General features: G+C 48.0%; 1 protein-coding gene across 2 annotated transcripts in view; it reads right to left on the bottom strand.

Moving 5' to 3' along the window:
* The window catches only part of LOC132208000 (utrophin-like), a 173,467-nt gene that overhangs the window by 111,049 nt on the left and 40,555 nt on the right, over positions 1-21,863 (bottom strand). The window lies entirely within an intron of this gene.

The following is a 21,863-nucleotide window of genomic DNA, read 5'->3' as shown; positions in this document are numbered from 1 at the left end:
TGTTCCATGTAAAATCATGTATTTCCACTGCCTACCAGGCTAATCATTTGCTCACTATGATCTCTGACTCACTCTCTCGCCCTCTTTGATTTCTGTAATACCCGCCATCCCTACCCTCAGCTACCTGTGCTCATATGCTCGAGGCTTCTCCAATTTTCTGACGTTCATGCTAATGCTTTAAGATCCTTGCACTGAATGTCAGCAATTTTTTCCAGAAGCCTCAATGACGACTGCCCAGCGGCTCTTCCATCCATATTTATGACTATCAAGTGTTTTGAGAGGTTGGTCATGGGTCACATCAACTCCAGCCTCCCACATTCCCTTGATCCACTGCAATTCACCTGCTGATGCAGCAGATCCATGGTAGATGCCCTCTCCTTGGCTTTACACATATCTCTGGAACGTCCAGATAACATGGGCATCTACATCAAGCTCCTACTTATTGACCACATCTCCACCTTCAACACCCTAATTCCAAACAAACACATCTCCAAGATTGTGAGCAGGATTAATTTCTTATATTTTTATGCCAATTATATGGCTGAATTAAGTAAGTCGATTTAATTTTCAAACAAGTCTAGGTTCCTTCTTATTTTCTTATCAGAGTCCAAATGTAAATTTATTCACATTAAAATTATTTGTATGTTGAAGCCATTCATCTAAGTTCTTATGACACTGAGAAAACATGATGTAGCAAAGACACCCAACATGTGCTGTCTCTATGATAACAAGGGGTCGAGCTGAATGAGCACAGCAGGCCGAGCAGCATCAGAGGAGTCGGAAAGCTGACGTTTTTGATCTAGATCTTTCATCAGAAAATGGACGCAAAAGAATCTGAGATAACAGGTGTCGAGCTGGATGATGCTGCTTGGCTTGTTGTGTTCATCCAGCTCTACACTTTGTTATCTCAGATTCCCCAGCATCGGCAGTTCCCGCTATCTATGTGGGCCTCCTCCTACGTGGGCGCTCCAGTTTCCTCCCACAGACCAAAGATGTGCAGGCTAGGTGGATTGGCTATGCTAAATTGCCCGTAGTGTTCAGGGGTGTGTGGGTTCGAGGGGGATGGGTCTGGCTGGGATGCTTCGACGGGCGGTGTGGACTTAGTGGGCTGAAGGGCCTGTTTCCACACTGTAGGTAATCTCATCTCTGATCATGCGCCTCTGTCTCAGTTCTGTCACAATTACATTGAGACTTACCCTTCGTATTGGCCCTCTAATAATGGGGCACTTCCTCAAAACTGACCAGACAGAATTGAGTCGCTGCCTCAGCATTGACCGCTTGACAACGAGCCACTGGTTCTGAATAGAGCTGCAATACCTCAGTCCTGACCCTCCATTCATGGGGCATGCCTTGAATTCTGACACCTGCATAATGAGGCACTGCCTCTGACAGCAATGCACTCCCTCAGTTCTGACCCACTCAGCACTGAAGATCTAACAGTGCTTCAATATATCAGTGTTGATCCTATGAGAATGAGGCAGGCAGTCAGTGCTGAGCCTCTGATAGAGCTGCATAAAGCTCATTCCTGATGAGTTAAACATGTGCATACCCTCAATTCTGACACTGAGGCACTGCCTCAGAATGGACCATCTGACAATGATGCAATACCTCAGTTCTGACCCTCTGACAGTTCTGCAACACCTCAATCCGCACCCTTCAATCAGTAGGCACTCCCTCAATTATGAGCCCTTTGTGGGCTCGTTCTGTGACAATACCTCATTGCTTCAGTGTCAGTGCTGAGAGAGGGCCTTTTTATTCACTCATCAGTACCTAAGGCACTGGCTAATTGTCAGCAGCTCAGTTCTGAGGCAGCGTCTCTTTGACAGAGTGTCAGCACCAAGGCAGACCCTCACTGTTATGGTGTCAGAATTAAAAGATTGCCATTTAGAGGGTCTAAGAAGTGGTGTTTCAGATTAGTCAGAGGATTTATACTGAGGCATTTCAGATCAGTCAGAGCGTGCCTCATTTTAATGCAGTAAGACTTGAGAGAATGCCTCATTGTGAGAGGGTCAGAACCAAGTCAGTGCCTCATTATTAGACACAGTCCAAAGATGTCAGTCGCTCTGTTATAAGGTGATACCTCAATGAAGGATCATTCTTGAGTGTGTGCCTCATTGTTCATGGGTCAGTACAGAAGGAGTGCCTCAAAACTGGGGAGAGCCAAGTAATTAGAGATTTGGTGCTGAGGTCAGTGCCTCATTGTTACAGGGTAAGTTCTGAGGCAGGCTCACATTGCTAGAGGGTTAGTTCTGAGTGAGTATATTACTTGCACACAGTAAATACTGAGTCAGTACCTCAATGCATTGGGTTCAGAGTTGATGGAGTACAACATGATTAGAAGTTCAGTCCTGAACGATTGCAGCTCTGTCAGAGGGTCAGAACTGAGGGGGCAGTGCTTTACTGTCAGCGGATCAGTTCTGACACAGTACCTCATTGCTGGAGAATCAGATCTGAATGAGTACCACATTGTCAGAAGGTCAGTACTCAGCCAGTGCCTCAAACAGAGAGTACCCATGCAAATAAGCAGTAAAAACACCCATGTAAATTAAATCTTAAAACACAGAGGATCCTGCAAACAAACCCTAAAACAGAGAGCCTCCTGGAAATAAACCCCAAAACACAGAATGCTCTGCAAATAAACTCAAAAACACAGATGGCACTGTAATTAGACCATAAGACACGGAGCTCATTGTTTCAGGGTTTTTTTTAAACAAAGACCCAACCGTAACAAAATCATGAAATGAAGATCCTCCTGTAAATAAATGCTAAAGCCTAGAGCTCACTGGAAATAAATCCTAAACTACACTGCTTTCTGCAAATAAACCTTAGAATACAGCCTTTCTATGTAAATCTTAAATCACAGAGCTCTTTGTAAATAACCCTAAAACACAGGCCTCATTGTAAATAAACCCGAAAACAGAGAACTCCCCCCCGCCAGTGTATAAGCACTGCAACACAGAGCCCCCTGCAAATAAGCCATAAAGCACAGATCTACCCTGTAAATTAAGTCAAAAACATACAGGACACTGTAAAACACAGAGACCCCTACAATTGTACACTCAAACACACAGACCCCTTTAAAAAGAACTCTAACACACATCCCCCAGGAAGGAGAGAGGAAAAGACACGGCTGAATAAAGCCGAAAACACAGCGCACCTCTTCATGCACCCGAATACTGAGCCGACCTGTAAACTATCTGTAAGGCAGGGCCCTTCACAAATAAACCCTAAAAGACAGAGCTCGCGATAAATGAAGAGCGCCCTGTAAATAAACCCTAAAACACTGAGTAAAAACCCAAAAAAACTGCGGATGTTGGAAATCAGAAAAAAAATACAAAGTTGCTGCAAAAGCTCAGCAGGTCTGGCAGCATTTGTCAGTTGAAAAACAGAGCTAACCGGTTCCGGTTCGGTGACCCTTCCACAGAACCTCCCTCAGTTCTGCTGGGCTTTTCCAGAAACTTTGTTTTTGTTCCTGATTTGCAGCATCCGCAGTTATTTCAGTTTTCAATTCACCAGGCAGTCAGTAACATCAAATGGTTGTGTATCACATATTTACCAGTCAGACTCAAACACGCCAAACTCGTTCGCTCACGTGGTCTGAGAGAACAAGGTGTTGAGCCGGATGAACACAGCAGGCCCAGCAGCAGGAAGGCTGACGGTTCGGGCCTAGACCCTTCTTCAGAAAAGTGGTCACTTGTTAATCTTGTAACCTTTGCCCCTGAATATCCTGTGGTCTGCCCTGTTTACTCATATCGGTTAGCACTTAACAAGGCTTCCGGAGGCTGGCTGGTGTGTCTTTAGTGATACAGGGCCCATCGCCTTCAAATATCCTTTTGTGTGGTTTTTCTGTGACATTATATCATAAGCCTCTTTACTGTTGTACGAAATATCCTCTTTACCGAAGAACCCACAGCGCTCCATGTGACCACGATCGCGCTCTCATTCATTCATAACTTTACTGACCACTCACTAGGGTCCTCTGTTTCCTGTTACGCATTTCATTCATTCATTCATGATTTTGCCATACTTTTCACTAATAAAGGGAGACTATAAATTAAAATGTTCCTTCCACGCATTACTGCCTTTTCACAGTTTGAACTCGTGTTGCTGACAGTGTCCAAACCTGTGTCTACATCAGAGTCAATCCCTGACTATGTTAATTTTCTAATCTATTCAGAACAATATCTTCCCATCCATCGTGTCACCCGAAACTATGAATAATTATAATATTAATCAGCCCTCAACAAACGTCTCCCAGGACTTGAATAGCTGGCGGGACATCAAACAAGTTTCTGCTTTACCACATCTCTGTTAGATACATATTGACTAGGGCCCGCGATCAGTTTCAGAAAGTTCCTACTCTCTCTCAAAACAGCTCTTCCGTGAAATTGAGTGAGAAGAATGAGAAGGTCGGCAAGAGTGAAATCTCAAGTCCCGGCCGCGGTAATCAGGCCACTGACCTTTCTGCTGTCATCAACTGATTGTCAGCCCAATCAAATCACATCGGGTTGATAATCTTTCTGGTGTCGTCTAATTTTAAAAAAATAAAAAGGATCCACACCAGTCATTGCCCTATTTCAAATACCTCAGTCCTGTCCCTGTAAGAGCCCTCAATCCTGACCCGATTGGCAGTCAGACAACACTGCACGTCTACGGTACTGACCCTCTGACCATGAGGTACTCTCACAATGAGATGTTATTGTATAACATCCCATTGATTTCTATACTTCTACAAATTAAAGTCTTTTATCTGCCTACGCACAGGGATGCAGGCACTACCCTGAAGCTAATAAAATGTGAGGCTGGATGAACACAGCAGGCCAAGCAGCATCTCAGGAGCACAAAAGCTGACGTTTCGGGCCTAGACCCTTCATCAGAGAGGGGGATGGGGGGAGGGAACTGGAATAAATAGGGAGAGAGGGGGAGGCGGACCGAAGATGGAGAGTAAAGAAGATAGGTGGAGAAGGTGTGGGTGGGGAGGTAGGGAGGGGATAGGTCAGTCCAGGGAAGACGGACAGGTCAAGGAGGTGGGATGAGGTTAGTAGGTAGCTGGGGGTGCGGCTTGGGGTGGGAGGAAGGGATGGGTGAGAGGAAGAACCGGTTAGGGAGGCAGAGACAGGTTGGACTGGTTTTGGGATGCAGTGGGTGGGGGGGAAGAGCTGGGCTGGTTGTGTGGTGCAGTGGGGGGAGGGGATGAACTGGGCTGGTTTAGGGATGCAGTGGGGGAAGGGGAGATTTTGAAACTGGTGAAGTCCACATTGATACCATATGGCTGCAGGGTTCCCAGGCGGAATATGAGTTGCTGTTCCTGCAACCTTCGGGTGGCATCATTGTGGCAGTGCAGGAGGCCCATGATGGACATGTCATCAAGAGAATGGGAGGGGGAGTGGAAATGGTTTGCGACTGGGAGGTGCAGTTGTTTGTTGCGAACTGAGCGGAGGTGTTCTGCAAAGCGGTCCCCAAGCCTCCGCTTGGTTTCCCCAATGTAGAGAAAGCCGCACCGGGTACAGTGGATGCAGTATACCACATTGGCAGATGTGCAGGTGAACCTCTGCTTAATGTGGAATGTCATCTTGGGGCCTGGGATGGGGGTGAGGGAGGAGGTGTGGGGACAAGTGTAGCATTTCCTGCGGTTGCAGGGGAAGGTGCCGGGTGTGGTGGGGTTGGAGGGCAGTGTGGAGCGAACAAGGGAGTCACGGAGAGAGTGGTCTCTCCGGAAAGCAGACAGGGGTGGGGACGGAAAAATGTCTTGGGTGGTGGGGTCGGATTGTAAATGGCGGAAGTGTCGGAGGATAATGCGTTGTATCCGGAGGTTGGTAGGGTGGTGTGTGAGAACGAGGGGGATCCTCTTGGGGCGGTTGTGGCGGGGGCGGGGTGTGAGGGATGTGTCGCGGGAAATGCGGGAGACGCGGTCAAGGGCGTTCTCAATCACCGTGGGGGGGAAGTTGCGGTCCTTCCCCCCACGGTGATTGAGAACGCCCTTGACCGCGTCTCCCGCATTTCCCGCGACACATCCCTCACACCCCGCCCCCGCCACAACCGCCCCAAGAGGATCCCCCTCGTTCTCACACACCACCCTACCAACCTCCGGATACAACGCATTATCCTCCGACACTTCCGCCATTTACAATCCGACCCCACCACCCAAGACATTTTTCCATCCCCACCCCTGTCTGCTTTCCGGAGAGACCACTCTCTCCGTGACTCCCTTGTTCGCTCCACACTGCCCTCCAACCCCACCACACCCGGCACCTTCCCCTGCAACCGCAGGAAATGCTACACTTGTCCCCACACCTCCTCCCTCACCCCCATCCCAGGCCCCAAGATGACATTCCACATTAAGCAGAGGTTCACCTGCACATCTGCCAATGTGGTATACTGCATCCACTGTACCCGGTGCGGCTTTCTCTACATTGGGGAAACCAAGCGGAGGCTTGGGGACCGCTTTGCAGAACACCTCCGCTCAGTTCGCAACAAACAACTGCACCTCCCAGTCGCAAACCATTTCCACTCCCCCTCCCATTCTCTTGATGACATGTCCATCATGGGCCTCCTGCACTGCCACAATGATGCCACCCGAAGGTTGCAGGAACAGCAACTCATATTCCGCCTGGGAACCCTGCAGCCATATGGTATCAATGTGGACTTCACCAGTTTCAAAATCTCCCCTTCCCCCACTGCATCCCTAAACCAGCCCAGTTCATCCCCTCCCCCCACTGCACCACACAACCAGCCCAGCTCTTCCCCCCCACCCACTGCATCCCAAAACCAGTCCAACCTGTCTCTGCCTCCCTAACCGGTTCTTCCTCTCACCCATCCCTTCCTCCCACCCCAAGCCGCACCCCCAGCTACCTACTAACCTCATCCCACCTCCTTGACCTGTCCGTCTTCCCTGGACTGACCTATCCCCTCCCTACCTCCCCACCCACACCTTCTCCACCTATCTTCTTTACTCTCCATCTTCGGTCCGCCTCCCCCTCTCTCCCTATTTATTCCAGTTCCCTCCCCCCATCCCCCTCTCTGATGAAGGGTCTAGGCCCGAAACGTCAGCTTTTGTGCTCCTGAGATGCTGCTTGGCCTGCTGTGTTCATCCAGCCTCACATTTTATTATCTTGGAATCTCCAGCATCTGCAGTTCCCATTATCTCTGATACTACCCTGAAGCTTCCTGCCCAGCTAGGAATTCAGTGTAAAACTTTTGTAACTCTTTGTCTTCCCACACATCGGTATGCAGACACTGTCTTAAGCTTCCTGACTGAATACAATTAGAATTAAACTGTGTCAAATAGGGTTCGGTGGGGAACATTTGTAAAGGTGTGAAACTTCTAAAGCATGCAATTTCTGTCGCTGACAAAGGGGCCAGGGCACTGAATTTGTGATTTCAAGTTGCCAGTGTGTCTGGTTAGAACAATCTGTCCGGATAACAACTTGAAATCGCCTCATGCCATCAGCAGCCACTTCAAGAGCAATCGATACTATATCCTGTGAAAATGGGAACTGCAGATGCTGGAGAATCCAAGATAATAAAATGCGAGGCTGGACGAACACAGCAAGTCCAGCAGCATCCTGAGATGTGCTGTGTTCATCCAGCCTCACATTTTATTATCTTCGGGACTACATCCTGGTCTTTCACGTTCTTGATGTAATAATTGTTTGGTATCCTGTCTTTGTCTGTTGTCGTAATTATTTTAGGTATCATGTCATTGTAAAATGTGTAATTATTTTATGTATCATGTATTTTGTAAAGTATGAAGAGCGGGGACTGTCCGCTGCTCGGGGAGAATTACCTGCGAGACTCTGCGCTCTGTGCCGGGTTAAGTACTGTGATTCTCCACAGCTTGTACTTGCTTGGTAATAAAAGGATTCGTGTTTTCCGAAACAGGTCAGTGTCTTGTTATTGCAACAAATCCGTGAGGGTCTCCGAAAACGAACATGACAACAGTACTGATTCGCTGACAGTGAGGTCCTCCATCAGTACTGACCCTCTGACAATGAAGTGCTCCCTCAGTACTGACCCTCTGACAGTGAGGTTCTCCCTCAGTACTGACCCTCTGACAGTGAGGTTCTCCCTCAGTAGTGACCCTCTGACAGTGAGGTTCTCCCTCAGTAGTGACCCTCTGACAGTGAGGTTCTCCCTCAGTACTGATTCTCTGACAGTGAGGTACTGCCTCGGTACTGACCCTCTGACAGTGAGGTACTCCCTCAGTACTGATTGTCTGACAGTGAGGAACTCCCTCAATGCTGACCCTCTGACAGTGAGGTACTCCCACAGTACTGATTCTCTGACAGTGAGGTACTCCCTTAGTAGTGACCATCTGACAGTGAGGTCCTCCCTCGGTACTGATTCTCTGACAGCGAGGCACTCCCTCAGTACTGACCGTCTGACAGTGACGTACTCCCTCAGTACTGATTCGCTGACGGTGAGGTACCCCCTCAGTACTGACCCTCTGACAGTGAGGTGCTCTCTCACTCCAGTCCTCTCACAGTGCTGCAATAACCATCATCCAATGGTACTCCCTCAAATCTGACTCTTTGACAAAGAGGCCCTGCCTCAGAACTGACTTGCTGACTGAGGTACTAACTCAATCCGACTAATTCGCAGTGCTGCAGTGGGAGCTGTGTTTTTTCATGTTGATTTACAGTGGGCCTTCTGTTTTAGGCTTTATTAACTGGAGGTCCTGTGTTTTGGGGTTTGTTTACAGTCGCCTCTGCGAGTTTATTTGCAGGAGGCTTAGTTTAAGGGAGGATTTGCAGGGGGCACTGTGTTTCAGGATTTATTTACTCGGAGCTCTATGTTTTACACTTTATTTACAGGGACTCTGGCTTTTATGGTTTCTTTTACATTTTATTTCCTGAATGACCCTTCTTAGGATTTATTTAAAGGGGTGTCTGTGCTTGAGAGCATATTTACAGGGTTAACAAGGTGTAGAGCTGGATAAACACAGCAGGCCAAGCAGCAGCAAATGAGCAGGAAGGCTGGCGTTTTGGGCGAGACCCTTCTTCAGAAATGGTAGGGGGAGGGGGATCTGAAATAAATAGGGAGAGGGGGGAGGCAGACAGAAAATGGATAGAGGAGAAGATCGGTGGAGAGGAGACAGACAAGCCAAAGAGGCAGGGATGGAGCCAATAAAGGTGAATGTAGGTGGGAGTTAGGGAGGAGATAGGTCAGTCCAGGGAGGATGGACAGGCCAAGGGGGCAGGATGAGGTTAGTAGGTAGGAGATGGGGCTGGGTTTTGAGGTGGGAGGAATGACAGGTTAGGGACCCTGTACCCCAATGGTGTCAATGTGGACTTGACAAACTTCAAAATCTCCCCTCCCCGACCGCATTCCAAAACCAGCCCAGCTGGTCCCTGCCTCCCTAACCTGTCCTTCCTCCCACCTATCCCGTCCTCCCACTTAATTTCTCCTCTATCCGTCTTCTATCGGCCTCTCCTCTCTCCCTATTTATTTCACAACCCCCTTCCCCTCCCCCATTTCTGAAGAAGGCTCTCGGCCCGAAACGTCAGCTTTCCTGCTCCTCTGTTGCTGCTTTTCCTGCTGCGTTCATCCAGCTCTTCACCTTGTGACCACAGTCACAATGATCTTTAATTGTAAACTAATCTGTCATATTATTTGATCTGTTAAGGTTACAATGGTTCCCGTGCCTCCTATGGAATACACAGATGATCTCCCTCAGCTCTGTCTCTGGGAATGCAAAGCTGCTTTCTTCCACGCTACCCTCAGAGATAACACCAGCTTTAAACCTAAGCCTAGCCTCAGCCCTAATGTTCACACTTGCATAAACATGAAACCTAGCCTCAGCCCTAAATCTTATTTACTGGGGGCTGTGCGTTTATGGTTATGTACTTTATGTACTTGAGCTCTGCGCTTTAGGTTTTATCTAACGTGGGTTCTGTGTTTAATAAGAACCAAAAGAACTGTGGATGCTGTAAATCAGGAACAAAAACAAAGTTGCTGGAAAAGCTCAGCAGGTCTGGCAGCATCTGTGGAGGAGAAAAACAAGTTCACTTTTCAGGTCCAGCAACCCTTCCTCAGAATGGAAGGGTACCCAGGCTCGAAAAGTTAACTCATTTTTCTCCTCCACAGATGCTGTCAGACCTGCTGAGCTTTTCCAGCAACTTTGTTACTGTGTTTAATAGTTTATTTACAGAAGGTTCTGTGCTCTAGGTTTTATTTACAGGAGGTTCTGTGTTTTCGGGCTTTTTACAAGGGACTCTGTGTTTTAGGAAAATTTACGAGTGGCTCTTTGTTCTGAGTTTCTTTTTTACAGTGATCTCCGTGTTTTAGGGAATATTTACAGTGAGCTCTGATTTAGAGCTTGTTTACAGAGGGCACTGTGTTTTAGGGTTTATTTACAGCTAGCTTTGCCTTAGGGTTTACTTACAGGGAGCTCTCTGATTGAGGGTTTGTCGGTAGTGAGATCTGTGTTTAGGGTTTATTTACAGTGAGATCTGTGTTTTTAGAGTTTATTCACAGGGTTTTCTGTATTTCATGGTTTATTTACAGGGTTTTCTGTGTCTTTGGGTTTGTTTACAGTGATCTGTGTTTTAGGGTTTATTTACAGTGAACTCAGCGTTACAGGGCTTATCTTCAGGGCCCTCTCTTTTTTGGGCTGATTTACACGGTACTCTGTGATTTAGGGCATATTTACCGGAAACTCTGTGTTTTAGGGTGTACATACATATTCGAGGGTCAGTATGGAGGGAGTGCCAGGCATCAGCCCTCACCCTAACCTCAGCCCAAACCCTAACCTTCACCATTGGCCGAACCCTAACCAGAACAGGAAAGAGCCTAAGGGGCCAAATTGTGGGTACGCACCCTTAAATGGAAGGAGAGGGGCACCTTCTTCCCCCTCTCCCCCAACCCGACCTACACCCCCACCCCCACACCCACACCCTATCCCATCCCCCATCCCAAAACCCTATTCACACTCCCCCTCTACTTTTTATTCGAAAGAGGAATCCAAAATTAGCGGTGTGCACCCATAATCCCTATTTCTGCGGGTGCGGGAATGCTAGATAACCCCCAGATTAGGGTTGCGCCAAAATAAAAGCAGCCTCTGGCACCCTCTCGCCGTGCCCCCCCCCCCACCCCGCAACCTGACCTTTATGATAAGGGGTGGGTGCCTTCCGCCTTTAAAGGGTTGGTTTGTCGGGAGGGCGGAGATGGGGAACCGATGCTGCCTTTCGGGGACCGAGCCGGCAGATCGCAGCAAAGATGAGCACCACCACGGGCGGGCCGCCAGGGGGCTGCAGTCACAAGAAACATCGCATGGGCCCAAGCTATGCCTGCCTTTTTGTGGGTTGCATGGAACAGTCCCTCTTCCGTAGCGACACTGGCCCGAAACCCACCTCTTCCTCAATAACTTAACGACTGTATCGGCGTCGCCTCGTGCTCCCACCAGGAGCTTGAACAGTTCATCCACTTCACCAACACCTTCCACTCCAACCATAAGTTCACCTGGACTATTTCTAATACCTGTTCACCTGGACTGTTTCTAAGACCTGTCTCACCTTCCTGGACCTCTCTGTTTCCATCTCCGGCAACCACCTAGAAACTGATATCTATTTCACCGACTCCCACAGCTACCTAGAATACATCTCCTCCCACCCACCTTCCTGCAAAAATAACATCCCCTGTTCTCAATTCCTTCACCTCCACCACACCTGCTCCCAGGATGAGGCATTCCACTCCAATACATCTCAGGTTTCCTAATATTTCAAGGACCGCAAATCCTCCCCACGACTCCCACAGTGGTCGAGAACGCCCTTGACCGCGTCTCCCACATTTCCCGTAATTCATGCCCCCTCTCCGCAATAACAACCAAAACACAATCCCCCTCATCCTCACGTACCACGCCACCAACCTCTGGATCTAACGTATCATCCTCCAACCATCATCTTCAATCCGACTCCACCAAAGACATATCTCCCTCCCCACACTTATCTGCTTTCTGGAGGGACCACTGTCTCTGTGACTGCCTTGTCTGCTCCACACTCCCCTCCAGCCCCAATACAGCTGGCACATTGTTCCCTGCAACTGCAAGAAGTGCTACACCTGCCCCTATACCACTCCCCTCACTCCCCATCCCAGGCCCTAAGAACACTTTCCACCTCAAGCAGATGTTCACTTGCACATCTGCCAATGTGGTCTCCTGCATCCACTGCTCGCGTTGTGGCATCCTCTACATTGGGGAAACCAAGTGGAGGCTTGGGGACCGCTTTGCAGAATACCTACACTTAGTTCGCACTGAACAACTGCGCCTCCCAGTCGCGAACTGTTTCAACACCCCCTCCCATTCCTCAGACGACATGTCCATCTTGAGCCTCCTGCAGTGCCACAACGATGTCACCCAAAGGTTGCAGGAACAGCATCTCATATTCCGCTTGGGAACCCTGCGGCCCAATGGTGTCAATGTGGGCTTCATAAGCTTCAAAATCTCTCCTCCCCCACCGCATCCCAAAACCAGCCCAGCTCGCCCTTGCCTCCCTACCCTTGTCCTTCCTCCTACCTCAAGCCCCAACCTCCGTCTCCTACCTACTAACCTCATCCCGCTCCCTTGACCTGTCCATCCTCCCTGGACTGACCCAGCTCCTTCCTACATCCCCATCTACCCTCACCTTTACTGGCTCCATCCCCACCTCTTTGACCTGTCTGTCTCCTCTCCACCTACCTTCTCCTCTATGTATCTTCTATCCGTCTCCCCCTCTCTCTCGTTATCTCAGAACCTCCTTCCCCTTCCCAATTTCTGAAGAAGCATCTAGGCCTGAAACATCAATCTTCCTGCTCCTCTGATGCTTGACCTGCTGTGTTCATCCACCTCTACACCTTGTTATCTCAGATTCTCCAGCATCTGCTGTTCCTACTATCTCTGCTAATGCAGAAAACTTGTCTGATATCCTGCAAGCTATTCAAGTCCTGGGAGACGGTTGCTGAGGGCTGATTAATATTATGCTTCTTCAAACGATGACACGATGGTATTGTTCTGAATAGGTTAGAAAATTAACATGTACTCAGGGATAGACACTGATGTAGACACACGTTTTGCAGCTGTCAGCAAAATAAAGCCGTGAGGATTAAAACTGTGAAAGGGCTGTAAATGGGGTGGAAGGAGCATTTTAATTCAGCCTCCCTTTCATAGTGAAAGGTATGACTAGCTGGCAATTTTTTGAATGAAATGCGGTAATATTAAACAAGCTATGCCAGTAAGAGGTCAGTAAAGTTATGAATGAATGAGAGCGTGAGAGCGCTAATATGTAGTGCTTGTGGGCGCATTGGTAAAGAGGACCTTTTGTACAACAGTATAGTAAAGAGGCTTGCACCAGTAATTATTTACCAAAATTCACTGGAATCTGGGCTGGTTCCCGCAGATTGTAAACTTCCTTTTTAAACAGTGGTGTCACATTGGCTGTTTTCCAAAAAGCACGTAACTATAGGTCAGTTAGCTTAATTTCGGTTGTTGGGAGAATGCGTGAATCCATCATTAAGGAAGATAATAGCAAGACAACTGGATATAAATTGTCTCATTGGGAACAGCCAGCATGGGCTCATGAAGGGGAGGTCATGTTTAATTAGTTTGGTGGAATTCTTTGAGGACATACTTGCATGGTGGACAATGGGGAACCTGTGGATATCATGTATCTGGATTTCAAGAAGGCATTTGACTAGATGCCAAGGCTGCGACATGAGATAAAGTTGCATGACATTACAGGTAATGTATTGGCATGGACAGAGGATTGATTGACTAGCAGAAAACAAAGAGTAGGGGTAAATGAGTGTTTATCTGGTTGGCGGTCAGTGGCTAGTAGTGTGTCTCAGGGATCAGTGTTGGGACTGCAATTGTTTACAATTGATACATATGATTTATAGTCAGGGATGAAGTGTGGTGTGTCAACATTTGCAGATGACACTAAGATGAGCGGTAGAGCAAAGTGTGCAGAAGAACTGAAGGCCTGCAGATGGTTATACAGTCTAAGTGAGTGGGCAATGGTCTGGCAGATGGAGTTCAATGTCAATAAATGTGAGGTCATCCATTTTGATAGGAATAACAACAAAGTAGGCTATGGTTCAAATGGTAAAAAAATTGCAGCATGTTACTGTGTAAAGTGACTTGGGTGTCGTTGTGCAGGAATCGCTAAAAGTAACATTGCAGCAGGTAATTATAAAGGCAAATAGAATTTTGTCTGTCATTGCGAGAAGGATGGAGTTTAAAAACAGGGAGGCTATGCTGCAGCTGTATAGGGTCCTGATGAAGCTCCACCTGGACTACTGTGTGCAGTTTTGGTCTCCTGACTTGAGAAGGGATATACTCTCACTGGAGGGGGCACAGCGGAGACTGACTTGGTTGATTCTAGAGTTGAGAGGGTTGGAATATGAGGAGAGACTGAGTTGGCTGGGATTATACTCAGTGGAATTCAGAAGAATGAGGGGAGAGTTTATAGAAACATACAAGATTATGAAGGGAATAGATAAGGTGGAGACAGGGAGGTTGTTTCCACTGGCAGGTGAAACGAGGAGGAGGCGGGTATAGCTCAAAATAAAAGGAAGCAGATGTCAGACTGAGGACAGGAGGAACTTCTTCACCCAAAGGGTTGTCAATCTGAGAAGTACCCTGCCCAGTGAAGCAGTTGAAACTACCTCGCTGAATGTGTTTAAGGCAAGACCAGATCACGTTATGAACATGAAAGGAATTTAGGCTTATGGTGAGCGAGTGGGTGAGTGGAGCTGAGTCTCAAAAAGATCAGCCAGGATCTTATTGAACAGCGGGGCAGTCTCGAGGGGCCGGATGGCCTACTCCTGCTTAGTTCTGATGTTTTTCTATTATAATGTTATAGAGCCTCACAGAAAAAGGATATTTTAAAGCAATTCACCCTGCATAACTGAAGACGCACCAGCCAGAGGTTCAGAGGAAGGATCACCTGACCCAAAACGTTAACTCTTTCTTTTCCCTCACAGATGCTGTCAGACTTGCTGAGCTTTTCCAGCAACTTTGGATATTTTCCCTGATTTGCAGCATCCACAGTTCTTCCGGTTTTTACTGTGTGTTTTGGTATTTATTTACAAGGGGCTCTTTACTTACAGCCAGCTCTGTCTTTTAGGGTTTATTTGTAAGGGGCCCTGTTTTACGGATAATATACAGGTCGGCTCGATGTTGGGGTGTATTGACAGGTGCTCTGTGCCTTCGGCTTTGTTTCGAAGGAGCCCGGTATTTCACCTTTTACTTCCTGGGGGATATGTGTTCGTGTTCATTTAAAGGGGTCTCTGTAGTTGAGCGTATAATTACAGGGGGTGAAGTTGATATTGTAGAAGTTTGATTAAACAGGACTCTGTGTTTTAGGGGTTATTTACAGTGAAGCCCGCTTTTTCCGGATGAGAGAAAGGCGTTTGAGGGTCTCTGTGCAGGCGGCTCCGTGTGTGAGGGCGAGGAGTGCGGCTGAAGCTTGGTTTAGTTTGGGCCTGAGGCTCTGCTGAGTGCCGGATTGGGCTAGCGTGAGGGCTGAGCTTTTCCAGCAATTTTGTTTTTGTTCCTGATTTTACTGTATCCACAGTTCCTTTTAGTTTTTACTTTTTTTTAGTGTTTATCTACAGGGGGCTCTGAATGTCAGGGTTTATACACTGGGGTTCCTGTGTTTTCGACTTTATTTCACGGGTGCTGTTTGTTTTAGGAGGCTCTATTCTTTAGTGTTCATTTACAGGGCCATCTGTGTTTGGGGTTTATTCACAGTGAGCTTCGTGTTTTAGGAGTAATTTAGTGGGTTCTGTGTGTTCGGACTTAGATACGGGGGCTCTGTTTTCGGGTTTAGTGAAAGGGGCCTTTTTTTTAAGGAGTTATTTACAGGGCGCTCTATGTTTTAGGGTTGGACATCAGCGACCATCTCACAATGATCACTCCCACAGATCTGACCCGCCGACAGACCTGCAATCTGTTAGTCCTGAGCATCTAATCATGTAGCACTCCCATCAATTCTGACCCTCTGATAAAGAGGCACTTTCTCAGACCAACACAGTGACAATGCCACAATTCCTCACTACTGACAAAGTACGAACTTCTGACAGAGGTAATTCCTCAGTATTGAGCCTCCAATAGAAATGCAATACTTCCGTACTGACCTTGTGAATGTGTTGCTCACCATTAATTCTGAACCCGTTCCAATGAAGCTCCTCCTCTGTGTTCAGTCTCTCATAATAATGCACTCTGGCTGTTCTGATCCTCTGACAATGCTGCAATTATGTATGAATTATTATCTTGTATTATCAGTACAGGACTCCCTCAATGCTTCCTCCATTACACTGAGGTCTATCGTTTATATCGGCTCCAACAAACCTGCTCTTATTTAACGGGCCAGGCATTGCTTCACTTGTACAGATTTTGTCAAGTCCTGCTGATGTTTCTGGGAGGACTTTTTCTGACACCTTAGAATTGACCCCTGACAATGTTGCACTCCCCCCTCACTAATGACCGCACCTGAGCTGCAATACCTCGGGGCTAACCTCCTAATTATGTAGCACCCATGAATTCTAAGCCCCTAAAATGAGATGCTGCCTCAGTATTGACCCTCTGTTACTAATGCACCAAGTCAGAACAACCCTCCAGCAATGTGACCCTGCCTCAGAACTGACACTGAGAATGAGGCACTCCTTCAGCACTGCATCTCTAATCATACATTACATTGAGACATTCCTTGTGTACTGACCCTTTGAACAATCAGGCATTCCCTCAGTACTGACAGTCTGACGATTGTGCACTCCCTCGGTACTGGACCTCTGATAATGAGGCACTCCCGTAGTACTGACCTCTCATAGACCTGTAACACCTCAGCCCTTCTGCTCTGACAGTGCTGATCTCCTGACAATGAGGAGCTCCATCAGATTTGACCACCTGACAGAACTGCAAGACCTCAGTATTGCCCCCGTAATCAAGTGGCACTCCCTCAATTCTGACCCGATCACAATGAGGCTCTGCCTCGGTACGGAGTGCCTGAAAATGATGAAATCGCTCAGGGCAGACCCTGTGACAATGAGGCCCTCTCTCATTCTGACCATCTCACAATGCTGCAATACATCATTACTGATTGTGTAATGTGTGGGTCTCTCGCAATTCTAACCCATTTTTCATGAGGCACTGCGTCAGTTTTGACGCTGTGACAATAAAACAGCCCCACAGTTCTGATACGCTGACAGTGATTCAATACCTCCGTACTGACCCTCTGACAACGAGTCAGTGCCTCAGAACTGTCCCCCTGACAATAAGGGAAACCGTCATACTGACCCGCTGCTTCTGAGGCCCTTCCTCCACACTGACATCCCAGTGCAAAACTATTTCAGTACTGGCCCTTGAAATGTGAGCAACTTCCTTAATTCTGTCCCCCTTAAATGGCAGCACTCCCTCAGCATTGACCCTTTGACAACAACGCACTCCCACATTTCTGACCCTGTGACAATGAGGCACTCCCAACCCCTGATGCTCAGACAGCGCTTCAATACCTCAGGACTGATACTCTGGCAATGAGGCACTCTGTCAGGACTGACCCCAGGATAGAACTGTAATATGTCACAACTGACTTGATAATTGTTTAGCAGCCTCTCAGTCTGACCCCACGACAATGAGGCACTGGATCAGTATGGATCGCCTCTGACAAATGCGCTCCATCAGAACTAAACCTCTCACAAAGAGGGACTGCCTCAAGACAATGCTGTGATTGAGTCAATCCCTTAGCCCTGAATCTCTGATCATGTGGCTCTGTCTCAGCTCTGTCACCATTACCTTGAGACTTACCCTCCGTAATGTTCCTCTAACAATGAGGCACTTCCTCAACACTGACCATCCAGCATGGAGTCACTGCCTCAGGACTGACCACTTGACAACGAGACACTGGTTAAGAACTGACCTGCTCACAGAGCTGCAATACCTCAGTACTGACCCTCTCATCAAGGGACACTATCTGAATTCTGACACCTGCATAATGAGGCGCTGCCTCAGCGTTCACCCTCTGACAAACTCCTGAGGACCCCCTGTAAAGACTGACAGTCTCCCTGGACGTCCTATAAATACTGACAGTCTCTCCTGGACTCACAATGAACACTGACACACTCCCCAGGGACTCTTTGTAAATACCCACACACACACACACACACACACACACACACATACACAGGGACACCCTGTAAATATTGACACACACACACAACCTGTGACACCCTGTAAATATTGACACACGACCTGGTAATCCCCTGTCAAGACCAACAGAGTTCCCGGGGACACACTGTAAATATTGACACATCTGTGTGACCCCCTGGAAATACTGACAAAGCCCCTGAAATCACCTGTAAAACTGACACACTCCGTGGGACCCCCTGTAAATATTGACACAGTCCCAGCAAATCCTGAAAATACTGACAGTCCCTGGGACCCTCTGCAAAGACTGACGCATTTCCCGGGGCCCCCTTTAAATACTGAAAAATTCCCGCGACCTACAGGGGTTCAGGGACTGCGTCAGTATTGACAGGGGCTCTTGGTGAGAGTGTCAGTATTTACAGGGTGTTCCGCGGAATTTGTAATTATTTACAGGTGCTCCCGGGAGTGTGTCAGTAGTTACAGGCGGTCCCATGGAGGGTCAGTATTTACAGGGCGTCTCAGGGATTGTGTCAGGATTGACAGGGAGACTTGGGGAGAGCGTCAGTCGTTACAGGGGTGCCCGTGGACTTTGTTTTTTCAGCGGGTGTTAGGGAGAGCTACAGTATTTCAAGGTGGTCCCAGGGAGTGTGCCAGTGTTTACAGGGATTCCAGGGGAGTGTGTCAGTATGCACCGAGCCCCTATAAATTCTGACACGCTCCGCAGGACTCCCTGTAAATACTGACATAGTACCTGAGAATCCCTGAAAATGCCACCACACTCCCAGGGACCCTCTGTAAACGCTGACACATTTCCCAGGGCCCGCTTTATACACTGAAAAATTCCCTCGGCCTCCTCTGTATACTGACACACATCCCCGGACCCTTGTACGTATAGACACACTCTGCGCAACTAACCACAAATACTGGGATATCCCGTAAATACCGACACACACCTCACGACACACTGTAACTACTGTCACATTCCCTGGAATCCGCTGTAAATACTGAGAAACTCCCTGGGGCTGCATGTAAATACGGACACATTTCCCAAGGACCCCTCTAAACACGAACACATTCCCTGGGACTTCACCGAAACACTGACACATTCCACGGAACCCCCGTAAACACTGATAAACTCCCAGGACCCCCTGGAAATAATTACACATTCCCCATTCCCCCTGTAAATACCGATACACAGCCCGGAACTCCCGTAAACACTGACACACTCCACCCCCGGATACCGATACTCTCCCTGGGACACCCTGCAAATACTGATGCAATCACCGGGACCCCTGTAAATTCTGTCACACTCCTCGGGAAGCCCTCTAAATACTGACATATTCCCTCGACACCCTTTAAATACTGGCAAAGTCCCAGAGAACCCCTGAAAATACTGCCACACTCCCCAGGACCCTTTGTAAATACTGATATATTCCCCGGGACCAGCTGCAAATATTGACACATTCCCTGTCCCCGCTTTTAGTACTGAGAAACTCCCTGGGACTCCCTGTATATAATGACACATTTCCCAGGGTCCCCTCTAAACACTGACACATTCCCCAGGAGCTCCTCGAAATACGGACACACAGCCCCAGATCCCTGTACAGACAAACTCCCTGCGACCCACTGTAAGTCTTGACATACTCCCTGAGACCCCCTGGAAATACCGACACACCACCCCTCCCGGGACCCCCTGGAAATACCAAAACACTGTAGGGATTCTCTGATTCTATTCTATGATGCCCTTGTCCTGTGAATGAATAAATAAAGAAACCTGGTGAAGCCGCCAAACAGCATAGCCAGCAAGTGATAGACACAGCAAAGTGATCCCACCATCAATAGATCAAATCTGAGCTCTGCAGTCCTGCCACATCTCGTCATTTACTGTGGTGCACAATTAAACAACTGATTGGACGTGAAGACTCTACACATATCCCCATCCTCAATGATGGAAGAGCCCAGCACATCAGTGCAAAAGATAAGGCTGAAGTATTCATAGCAATCTTCAGCCAGAAGGGCCAAGTGGATGATTCATCTCGGGCTCCGCCAGCATCACAGATACCGGTCTTCAGGAAATTCAATTCACCCCACGTGATGTCAGGAAACACTTGCAGACACTGGATACTGCAAAGGTCACAGGCCCTGACAATATTCTGGCAATAATACTGAAGACTTGTGCTCCAGAACGTGCCGCTCCCCGTGCCAAGCTGTTGCAGTGCAGTTTCAACACTGGTATCTACCCGACAATGTGGAAAATTGCCCACGTATGTGCTGTATTTAAAACATAGGACAAATCCAACCTGGCCATGTACTGCCCTATCAGGCTGTACTCAATCATCAGGAAAGTGATAGAAGGTGTCAGTGACATTGTTATCAGGCAGCACATGCTCAGCGACGGCCAGTTTGGGTTACGTCAGGGCAGCTCAGCTCCTGACCTCATTACAGCCTTGGTTCAAACATGGACAATACAGCTGCATTCCAGAGAGGAAGTGAGAGCTCCAGCCCTTTACAACAAGACAACATTTGACCAAGTGTGGCATCAAGAAGCCCGAGCAAAACTGGACTCAATGGGTATAAGGGGACAAATTCTCCACTTGCTGGAGTCATACCTGGCACGCAGAAAAATGAACGATCTTATTGGAGGTCAGATATCTTCACTCCAGGGGATCCCTGCAGGAGTTTCTCGTGGCAGTGTCCGATATAACCATCTTCAGCTGCTTCATCAATGAACTTGCGTTCATCATAAGGCCAGAAGTTGGGATGTTCCTGATGATTGCACAATGTTCAGCATCATTCATGATTCCTCAGATCCTAAAGCAGTCCTTGTCCAAATGCAACTAGATCTGGGCAATACCCAGGCTTGGTCAGACAAGTGGAAGTTACATTCACACCACAGAAATACCAGGCAATGACCGTCACCAACAAGAGACAACCACCCCTTGACAAACAATTTGTTACATTCACTGCATCCCACACTGTCACCGTCGTGGGGGTGAGCTTTGAACAAAAACTGAACCAGACTCACCACATAAACACAGTGACTACAAGAGCAGGTCAGAGGTGAGGAATGCTGCGGCGGCTAACCCACCTCCTGATTCCCCAGAACGTGTCCACTGTCTACAAGGCATAAGTCAGGACTGTGATGGAACGCTCCCCATTTTCCAGGATGGCTGCATCTGTAACAACATGCAAGAAGCTTGACTCCATCCAGGACAAAGCAGCCCAGTTGACTGACACGATATCGACAATCATCCACTCCCTCCACCACCAATGATGAGCGGCCTCAGCAGCACTGTGTATGATCCACAAGATGCACGGCAGAAATTCGCCAAAGCTCCTCATGCAGTCCCTTCCAAACCCATTAGAGCTTCCATCTCGAAGGACAAGGGCATCAAGTACACGGGAACACCTCCTTCAATCCCACTCCAAGCCACTCGTGATTCTGATTTAGAAATATATCCGGAATCCTTCACTGCGACTGTTCAAAAGATGGGAATTCCCTCCCTCATGGCACTGTGGGGGCAACCCACAACAGGCGAACTGCAGCGGTTCGAGGAGGCAGCTCACCACCAACATCTCCAGGGCAATTAGGGATGGGCAATAAATGCTGGACCAGTCAGTGACACACACATCCAACAAATAATTGAAGAAACAAACTCTTATTAATTACAGTGATTTTTCACAGTCTCACAGCCAGCCATGCCTCATATACACACATCTTAGTGACAATGTGGTGACCGTAACCAGA

This window comes from Stegostoma tigrinum, unplaced genomic scaffold, assembly GCF_030684315.1.
Source record: "Stegostoma tigrinum isolate sSteTig4 unplaced genomic scaffold, sSteTig4.hap1 scaffold_243, whole genome shotgun sequence".
In the NCBI taxonomy this organism is placed as follows: Eukaryota; Metazoa; Chordata; class Chondrichthyes; order Orectolobiformes; family Stegostomatidae; genus Stegostoma; species Stegostoma tigrinum.
The sequence above is the reverse complement of the archived record's forward strand: the minus strand, read 5'-3'. Positions and strand labels throughout refer to the sequence as shown.